General features: G+C 30.9%; 2 long non-coding RNA genes across 2 annotated transcripts; both read right to left on the bottom strand.

Moving 5' to 3' along the window:
- Positions 1–470: 470 nt before the first annotated feature.
- On the bottom strand, positions 471–1,337 carry LOC145109722 (uncharacterized). Its single transcript, XR_013709175.1, has 3 exons — positions 1,038–1,337; positions 915–953; positions 471–812 (listed from the first exon to the last, which is right to left on the bottom strand). It is a non-coding gene; the product is annotated as an uncharacterized LOC145109722 (long non-coding RNA).
- Positions 1,338–8,444: 7,107 nt separating this feature from the next.
- Positions 8,445–9,313, bottom strand: LOC145109715 (uncharacterized). Its single transcript, XR_013709168.1, has 2 exons — positions 8,907–9,313; positions 8,445–8,804 (listed from the first exon to the last, which is right to left on the bottom strand). It is a non-coding gene; the product is annotated as an uncharacterized LOC145109715 (long non-coding RNA).
- Between the last annotated feature and the right edge of the window lie 537 nt (positions 9,314–9,850).

The raw sequence follows: 9,850 nt of genomic DNA, 5'->3' as shown, positions 1-9,850 counted from the left end.
CAACACCTAAAAAATTATAACCATGAAGTAAATTGAACAAACTTTCTAAGCACAGGGGAAACTATGTAAAAGACTTATGTAAAGCTTACAACACAAGAGATGGAATCAAGTCCCAACACACACACACACACACACACACACACACACATTGCCACTCAGTTCTTGCAGTGAATCAAATCCATGTAGAGTTCCAATTTCTAGATCAACCTTTTCATATATCTTAAATATCTTTGTAGAGATGTTATTGATATTACAATAACGAAATTGTAGAGTCGCTATTTGTCAAACCATTATGTAAAATAGTTAATCGAGAATCCTTTGTTGTAATCAAACATACAACAACAAAACCACCATCAAGAAAACAATCACAAAATATGACCAATCAAAAACTTCATGTCAACAAACAACAATGAAGAAACATAAAACATGGGATTATTTGGTAGACACCATCATTTCATGAAGTACATTCCTAAAAAAAAAATTAAGTAGTATGTTATATAATTGAGTAACATTTAGAAGCTACGAACATAGTAGTGGCCTTTGCACCAGATTCATCATACTCTCCATTCATCTCAATAATTTACAAAATGGAACAACGTTTTCAATAATACATAAAATAAAATCACACAAAAAATCTTTACTCCATTGACAATTGTTTGGGGCAATACAAATTGTCTGTAAGTATATGTTAAGCTTACCAGTTTAGAAGTTTGGTATCAGCATTCTGGAAAGCTACTAATCAGGCAAAAGTTGAATATTACTCATTGAGACATAAACACAAACACCTAGCATGCAGAACGAACTCGAGGAACCTGAAATAAGAGAAACCCGCATGGTCATCCAAAACGACAACAAAAACGAAACCATCAAGATCGTTATGAGGCAATGAGACGACTATAACATCATCATCTTACATCTCATTGTGAACAACTTGTAATTTGGTGGAAACCCATCTGATTCCAGAGGTAAGGAAATTAGCCAATTACAAATATAAGAAGGAGTATCATTTACAATCATTAAACAACATCAATAGCTACCTTTTCGACCCCATTCAGCCAAGGCGACGAGATATTCAATTAGGGGTGTTTTAAGAGAGTTGAAGATGATTAAACACTCTTTAATCAAAATTTTAGTAAAAATGGTAACCAAAACACTACAATGAAGGACCAAATTGGTTTTCAATTTTAAGCAGATTGAAGAAAGCGAGAGGACGGTGGAACCGTGGGGTTTTGGCTTCGATTAGTGTAGAGCAGCAAGAGAAAAGAAGGAGAGTGAACTTTGAAATTAGAATACAGATTATGGTTTGAGAGAAAAGTGGAGTGTGTGCCTACGAAGGAAAAGAGGGGCAAATTGGTAATTTCACTGTGCAATGCATTGAACGGGAAAATCATTTCAGAATCAAATGAAGGTTACACTTTTTTTTTTTTTTTTTCTAATCTGCACACAACAACTTTTTGTCGTACATAACTTTGTAGAAACGACAATTTTACCCTTTTCTCTATTTTAACAAACTTTACAATCTACCCCTTCTAGTCTAAAACCCTTCCAAATATTCAATCACAGAAACAAGGAAACTAGTATTTGCTTCCCGCTATCGATCATTGTTTACCTTCCATCTCCAGTTTGCTTCACCCCATCGCCGCATCATCCATTGCCGCCGTCAACTGCTCCACCTCTGTCGGCGGCTTGCTCCATAATTACTAGTTTGTGATTTTGTATTACGATTCTATTTCTTTGTTTTATGGTTTTATATTCATTTATGATGTTGTGATTTTATATTCAATTCTTGTTTACGCCATTGTCGGCGCTGCTATTATGATTATCAATTCAGTTCTATTTTGTGATTTGCGATTGAAAAAGATCAAACCAACCATTTGTTGTTCGCGATTGAAAAAAATCAATTGTTTGCATCACTGCACTGCCATCACTTCTATTATTATTATTATTATTATTATTATTATTATTATTATTATTATTATGCATCAGTGCTTATATATTTATAATAGCAAATACTCTATACCCTAATTTCATCTTTACTCGTCCAAAAAAATAATGAATGCTATATCCTTATTTTTTCTACTAATTTCATCAAATACCCTACTATTTGTCTTGATGTCTTACTTTCTGTAACACAAATTCAATGTTAATCAACAATATAAATATAAAGTTTAATCTATCAACTTATCATACTAATGTTTATGTTGTTAGTTAACTTTATTGGACTACATTTTCCAATTTTTCACTAATTATCTTTTACTGATTTATGAATTTGTTTGCAATTATGTAACAGATGAGTTCAATGGAATCAACTAATTTGATGCCACCGAGTGAAAAAAATTATTTAACTACTTCGAAATTTGATTCGTGTGATGATTTATTGAAGAGTATTCGAGAATTTTATTATTCTAAAGGCTACGGGATATCTATTTGTGGTTCAAGAAAAGACAAGCACGTGATTTTGCAATGTGATAGAGGTGGTTTATATCGAGATATACGAGGTATTTCAGGTAAACGAAAAAAAACTATCGGGTCTCGTTTGATCAACTGTCCTTTTAAGATTTTGGGCAAAAGGTGTAGTGATGGTTCTTGGATATTTGACGTAAAGGACTTGACACATAACCATGAGCCATCTACGGACATCTCCGGACATCCATCGTTTCACCAATTACCATTGGAAAGCATAAAAAGTGTCAAAGAAATGACCACGGCCAGGATTCCTCCGAGACAAATTCTATCATCTTTACGTCAACAGGCCCCAAATATACCAATAATCTCTAGAAATATATACAACGTGAAGAGAAAGATTCGAAGAGAAAATTTAAGGAATCGGCCCATGATCAATGCATTATTTGAGGAGCTTAACGAAGACGGTTTTACTAATGATATTTCACATAATGTGGAGGGGCGTATAACTCGTTTGTTCATTGCACACCCTTTATCGATTAAATTGGCCAAAACCTTTTCAAACATATTTTTGATGGCTTGCACTTACAAAACCAATAAATATAACATGCCACTCCTTGATATCATAAGACAAAATATTGGCAAGGAGCTACTTTTCCGTTGGATTTAATCCATCCGTAATGGAGGATTGACACACCATCGCTAAATTTGCAAAACGATTTGCATGATGAAGGCACCGGTAGACTCAATAAGTTGCTTAATGAATTGCGATCAAGATACAAAAGGCGGCCCTTAAACAAGAAAGAACATGCACTTTCGGTTATTACTAAACTTGTGGACCAGTCCGATGCTGTTTTTGAGCCCGTGATTCAACGACCAAAAGGAAGACCTCCAAAATCAAAAAAGAAAAGAGGAATAACATCCACGACACGAGATCCTTCAAGATTTAAGTTGGTGGAATCAACACAAAAACGCAACGAGATGGACAATAGAAACAACTTATTTGATTTAGACGTATATTCATTAGATACGTTTGATTTAGACGGTCCTTTTTAAGCCCGTCATAATACTTTTTATCTTGATTTGGATGGTTGTTTTACTCGAACGGTCTATTTCAAATCCGTCATAATAGTTTTTTTATGTGGATGATTATTTGATTGAAGGGTTGTTTTATAACATTTATTTGGAAAAAGTTTGTTTATATAGCTAAGTCTTTAATTTTTAAGTTATTATCAATATGTACTTTGTGGTAGGCAGAAATATGCATATAGGAAAGAGGACGCAGTGGAAAAATTAGAGGAAACGATCAATTTAAGGTTTTGCATAAAAAAGAATTATATATGGGAGGTATAAATATATAAATATATTTATATAATGGGAGGGGTAAAGTGTACAATTGACGAAAAGATTCTAGAGAGAGAGGGAGTAAAATGTAAAATAAAAATAAGGGTAAATTTGTCTATTTATGAAAAATTGTTGTGTGCGGTCAAAAATTGTTGTATACGAATCAACTCCCGTGAAATAAGGTCTCAAATTCTTTTTAACATAAGTCGTTGATATGATGGGCGTGTTTGGCACGGAGCTTTTGGAAGCGTTTGGGAGCTTCTAGCTTTTAGCTTTTGACAAAACGCTATAGTTTAAACAAAAAACTTTGTTTGGTAGTACGAGCGTTTAGCTTTTAATTTAAACAAAACGCTCCAAATCTAAAAGCTACTTCATGTAGCGTTTAACAAAACGCTACTGAGCTTTTGAAATCAATTTCCATAATTACCCTTAAAAATATATTTATATATTTATTTCTTTTTAATCAGTTGTCCTTTTATGTAATTTTATATATTTCAAAAGCTCCAGTTACTTTTGCCAAACACTCATATAACAAATAAAAGTTACAACTTCCCGCTACCAGTTACTCGCTACACGCTACCCGCTACCCGCTTCCAGCTAACAACTACTTTTGTCAAACACGCCCATAGACTTATTTAATTTAATTATTATCCGTGATTTACGTGGTTTTTTGGATTCGTTAAATATATTCATGGCTCATAAAGTAGTTTTTGAGGTGATCATAGTCACTATGTGATCCATTATTTCCATCCAATCACTATTTTAAAGGAAAATAAAAATATTTTATATGTATAAAAGGTTTGTGTTTCAGAAATAATAATAGGAAAATTGTCAGAAAAGTCTCAATATTTTCAAGAAAGTTACACTTTAGTCCTAAGATTTTTTTTTGAACATAAAAGTCCCGATTATTTCATTTTGGCTCAAGTTTACAAAAAAGTCATTTTTTTTTCTTTTAACAATAAATGACTTATTATCATGTTTTTACAAACAATCGGGACTTAAATGTTCAAAAAAATATCTTGGGACTAAAGTGTAACTTTTCTGAAAATATTGGGATTTTTCTGACAATTTCCCATAATAATATATCATATTTTGTTTTTTTTTTTAAAATAATATAGTTGTACAAGTTATTATTTCTGAAACACAAATATAAACATTTTAAACATATAAAATATAAGTATATTTGTCTAAGTTATTATACAAATATATATATATATATATATATATATATATATATATATATATTATAAAAAAATATGATATGTTATTATTTCTGAAATACAAAGTTTTTAAACATATAAAATTTTTTTATTTTCCTTTTAAAGAAAATAAATTGAATGTAATTAATGTCATATTATTCATATGTTTAACTATTTTAGCATATGTAGCACCGTAGTTAATTATTAAATAACAGACGTTTTGTTTTTAATTTTGCTTTGAAAAATTTAATTATTAATTAAGGAATATATTCAACATTTGATAAAAGTAAATAAATTTTTAAAATTTAAATATCAAAAGTTTATTTCGAACCAATATAAAACTTGTTGTACTTAAAGGTAAAAATATATTTTGGTTTTGGTTTCATAACATAAGTACCATAAAATTTATATTGGTTTGATATAAACTTTTGATATTTAAATTTTAAAAAGTTATTTACTTTTATCAAATGTTGAATACATATTTATATTTTATATGTTTATAATCTAAATGGTTTTTTTTTGTCAAAATATGTGTAAACTTAAGGGCTTTTTCAATAATAGTATTTTCTAATAACCTAGAAACTTGTTATTATCGGTAAAAAAGACAAAACCGAAAAAAAATAACAAGTTTGCGGCATAATCGAACCAAAGTTCCATCGGAGGGTAAAACCGATATTTTCAGCAAATCTTAAGGTTTTTTACGACGTTATCCCATATTTTATATGAAAAACCAAGGCCATTTTCATAAATTGTTATTTAATGTTTGGGAGAACTAGATTTATCTTAGTTTATATAAAGGGATACTTTATAATTTTTATAAGTTTTTGATGTGATGGTTATAAGAAAAATACTCTCATGCTTTACTCGATTGCTCATCTATTATTATATCAACGTTGATAATATTTATTTTTATTAAAAAGAAAGAATTAAATTAATATAATTATAGAAAATAAAAATTCATAGTGTGAAACCAGAAGTCTAGAACTTTGTCCACAAGAAAAAAATTGTGGGACAAAAGTCCATCCATCAAGGTCAAAATAGTCAATATACCCGTAAAGTATCCCAAACTTGTTTGTAATTCTTCTAAAAACCAGGGGCATATAAGAAACAACAATTTATATATATTGCAGATCAATCAGAATTGAGTAGCCACCACACCACCACAATCAGATACTCTCTTGCTTTGCTACAAACAGCCACCGAACGCTGCCGCCAGCTAGTAGCCACCAATTTCAAATGGCCGGAGTAATGAGATCAGACGTGATGAAGAACAGAAGTAACATTCGATCATCTACTTTACGTCCGATTCCTAAAAGAGGTCAAGTGAAGGTAGCAATTGTGTTGGGATTAACTCAGTCTCTGGCATCCTTCTTCTCCTTCAACGTCCGCTCTTAGTCACCGGAAAATCATATCCACCGATCAATCAAGATAAAGAGGAAACATAGATTGATTTTGGTAGAGTTAGAATGTTAGATGACAGCTTTAATTTGCTCTCTCTCGATCTCTGTATGTATATAGGCTTTGATCGATGATTTTGTTTTCTCGAATTTGCAGAGTATTTTGGTAAATATATGGTGTTCATGATGATTCATTGACGTTGTTATGTTCTCTCAACACAATTTTTTTTTTGCAGTCGCATTTAATTTGATAATTTCGACTTAGAGAATGGTTGATTTTACATAATTTAATCAATCAGTTGAGATAAATTGATAATTTAGATAATTTAAAATAAAAACAGTCAAATGGGGCCAAAATGTGAATTAAATTGCATAAAACTTCTAAAAGGGGTTGATTGAAGAAATGGAGTATTTGTTCATGTTCTCCAAATCATGTTTATATCTTCATCCATTTCTTGAAATGTGCTTTACTTCAAATTTAAATTAAGACATCAAATATAAATAAAATTCTGAAAATATTAAAACAACAATAAACCACTTGAGTTTCATATAGAAACTAAAACAATAAAGTTTTTGGGTAAAACATTTAAGACATCAAAAAAAAAAAAATTGAAAATATTAAAACAACAATAAACCACTTGAGTTTCATATAGAAACTAAAACAATAAAGTTTTTGGGTAAAACATTTATCGAATGGACATTAATGTTGTTCCGAGTTAAGGTGTTCGTTTTCGGTAGCCAAACGATAGCAATATTGGGTGCGACTTTGCCAAAATCACAAGGGAATGGATTATGAGGTGGTGTAGTATCAACTCTAGGGCCTGTTACTATTATGGTAGATCTGCTTGACTTTGCAGCTACATGAGGTCATTGCCCTAAAAAGGGAGGATACTTATGATTATCTATTATGGCATGATGTGGTGTTTATGGAAGGCTTTTAATGATCGAATCTTTAAGAAAGTCGAAACTCCCCCGCCATAAATGTTGATAATATATACAATCAATGGTGTTCCTTTGGTTAACATGTAGGTGTTCATTAGGGTGCATTAAGTGGTGCTTGCTTGTAATTGTATGCTTTCTCTCTTCTATTCTCCTGTAAAACTTTGTTGATGTCTTCATCTAGCTCCTTGCTAGGTGCTAGGCCATTAATATACTATTTGATGTTTCAAAAAAAATCATAGAAAAAAAATACAATGTTATTAATTAGGGATCAAATTCGAGCTTCAAGTGAAAAAACAAAATCAAATGACCAATCACACATATTACCCTAAAAAATATGGACCATTAGTGTAATTTGTATTAAATTCGACATGTGTAAATCTTAAGTGGTGTTTGTGTTTCTAACAGGTAAAATTTCTTTAGTATTTTTTTTCTTGTTTGCGGAATAAAATATGGACCAAAAGTCTTTTTCATTTCTTTAGTGGTGGTGGTGGGGGCGGAGGTGACGACAACGGTGGCAATGGCAATGGTGGTGGTGGTATTGGCGGCGATGGACAGTGGTGGTGGTGGAAAAAGAAATATGATATAGGATTCAAGCTTAGGTTATAGCTTATTAAATGCCTTTTAAAATCAAAAACTAATTTTTTTTGTCTTTTGGAAAAAGATATCAAAACGATTTTTTTATGCTTTTGTTTTTTGAAAAACAAACAGTTTTTTTCTAAAAAGTTTTTCCACCCACAAACATAAGATAAAAAGACTTTTTACCCCAAAAAAGAAAATAATAATAAAAAATGAGAGAATTTCATATATGCCCTTCTTAAACATCAAAATATTATATTTATCCAACTTAATTTCTAAATATCATATTTACCCTTCATAAAATTTCTAAATATCATATATGTCCTTTTTAAACATCAAAATATCATATATGCCCTTCTTAAATATCAAAATATCGTATATATACTTTTTAAACATCAAAATATCAACGGTAATATTTAAAATATTCTCCATCTACAACATGATAATAATCAACAACAATAAAAACTAAACAATCAAACATACAACAAGAAAACAATCACAAAATATGACCAATCAAAAACTTCATGTCAACAAACAACAATGAAGAAACATAAAACATGGGATTATTTGGTAGACACCATCATTTCATGAAGTACATTCCTAAAAAAAAAATTAAGTAGTATGTTATATAATTGAGTAACATTTAGAAGCTACGAACATAGTAGTGGCCTTTGCACCAGATTCATCATACTCTCCATTCATCTCAATAATTTACAAAATGGAACAACGTTTTCAATAATACATAAAATAAAATCACACAAAAAATCTTTACTCCATTGACAATTGTTTGGGGCAATACAAATTGTCTGTAAGTATATGTTAAGCTTACCAGTTTAGAAGTTTGGTATCAGCATTCTGGAAAGCTACTAATCAGGCAAAAGTTGAATATTACTCATTGAGACATAAACACAAACACCTAGCATGCAGAACGAACTCGAGGAACCTGAAATAAGAGAAACCCGCATGGTCATCCAAAACGACAACAAAAACGAAACCATCAAGATCGTTATGAGGCAATGAGACGACTATAACATCATCATCTTACATCTCATTGTGAACAACTTGTAATTTAGTGGAAACCCATCTGATTCCAGAGGTAAGGAAATTAGCCAATTACAAATATAAGAAGGAGTATCATCTACAATCACTAAACAACATCAATAGCTACCTTTTCTACCCCATTCAGATATTCAATTAGGTGTATTTTAAGAGAGTGAAGATGATTAAACACTCTTTAATCAATATTTTAGTCAAACTGGTAACCAAAACACTACAATGAAGGACCAAATTGGCTTTCAATTTTAAGCAGGTTGAAGAAAGCGAGAGGACGGTGGAGCCGTGGGGTTTTGGCTTCGATTAAGTGTAGAGCAGCAAGCAAGAGAAAATGAAAAGTAGGAGAGTTTGAACTTTGAAATTAGAATAAAGATTATGGTTTGAGAGAAAAGCGGAGTGTGCCTACGAAGGAAAAGAGGGGCAAATTGGTAATTTGACTGTGCAATACTTTGAACGGGAAAATCATTCCAGAATCGAATGAAGGTTACACATTTTTTTTCTTCATCGAGTGTGAAATAACGTCTCAAATTCTTTTCAACATAAGTCGTGGGTATGATATAGTTTAACTTTTTTATTTTTATCTGTGATTTATGAGGTTTTTTGGATTAGTTAAATATATTCATGACTTAAAGTAGTTTTTGAGGTGATCATTTCCATGCAATCACTGTTTTAAAGGAAAATAAAAATATTTTATATGTATAAAAGGTTTGTGTTTCAGAAATAATAATATATTATATTTTGTTTTCTTTTAATAATATAGTTGTACAAGTTATTATTTCTAAAACACAAATATAAACCTTTTAAACATATAAAATATAGGGAAAATACCGGTAATAGTCAAAAAATGGGGGGTAATTTCAAAATTTAGACATGAAAATGAACATTTCCAGGTATAGACATGCATTCCGCGGAGGTAGCTCCGCAGAATGTACTGTA

This window comes from Lactuca virosa, chromosome 1, assembly GCF_052849685.1.
Source record: "Lactuca virosa cultivar CGN04683 chromosome 1, Lactuca_virosa_CGN04683_v6, whole genome shotgun sequence".
Taxonomy (NCBI): Eukaryota; Viridiplantae; Streptophyta; class Magnoliopsida; order Asterales; family Asteraceae; genus Lactuca; species Lactuca virosa.
The sequence above is the reverse complement of the archived record's forward strand: the minus strand, read 5'-3'. Positions and strand labels throughout refer to the sequence as shown.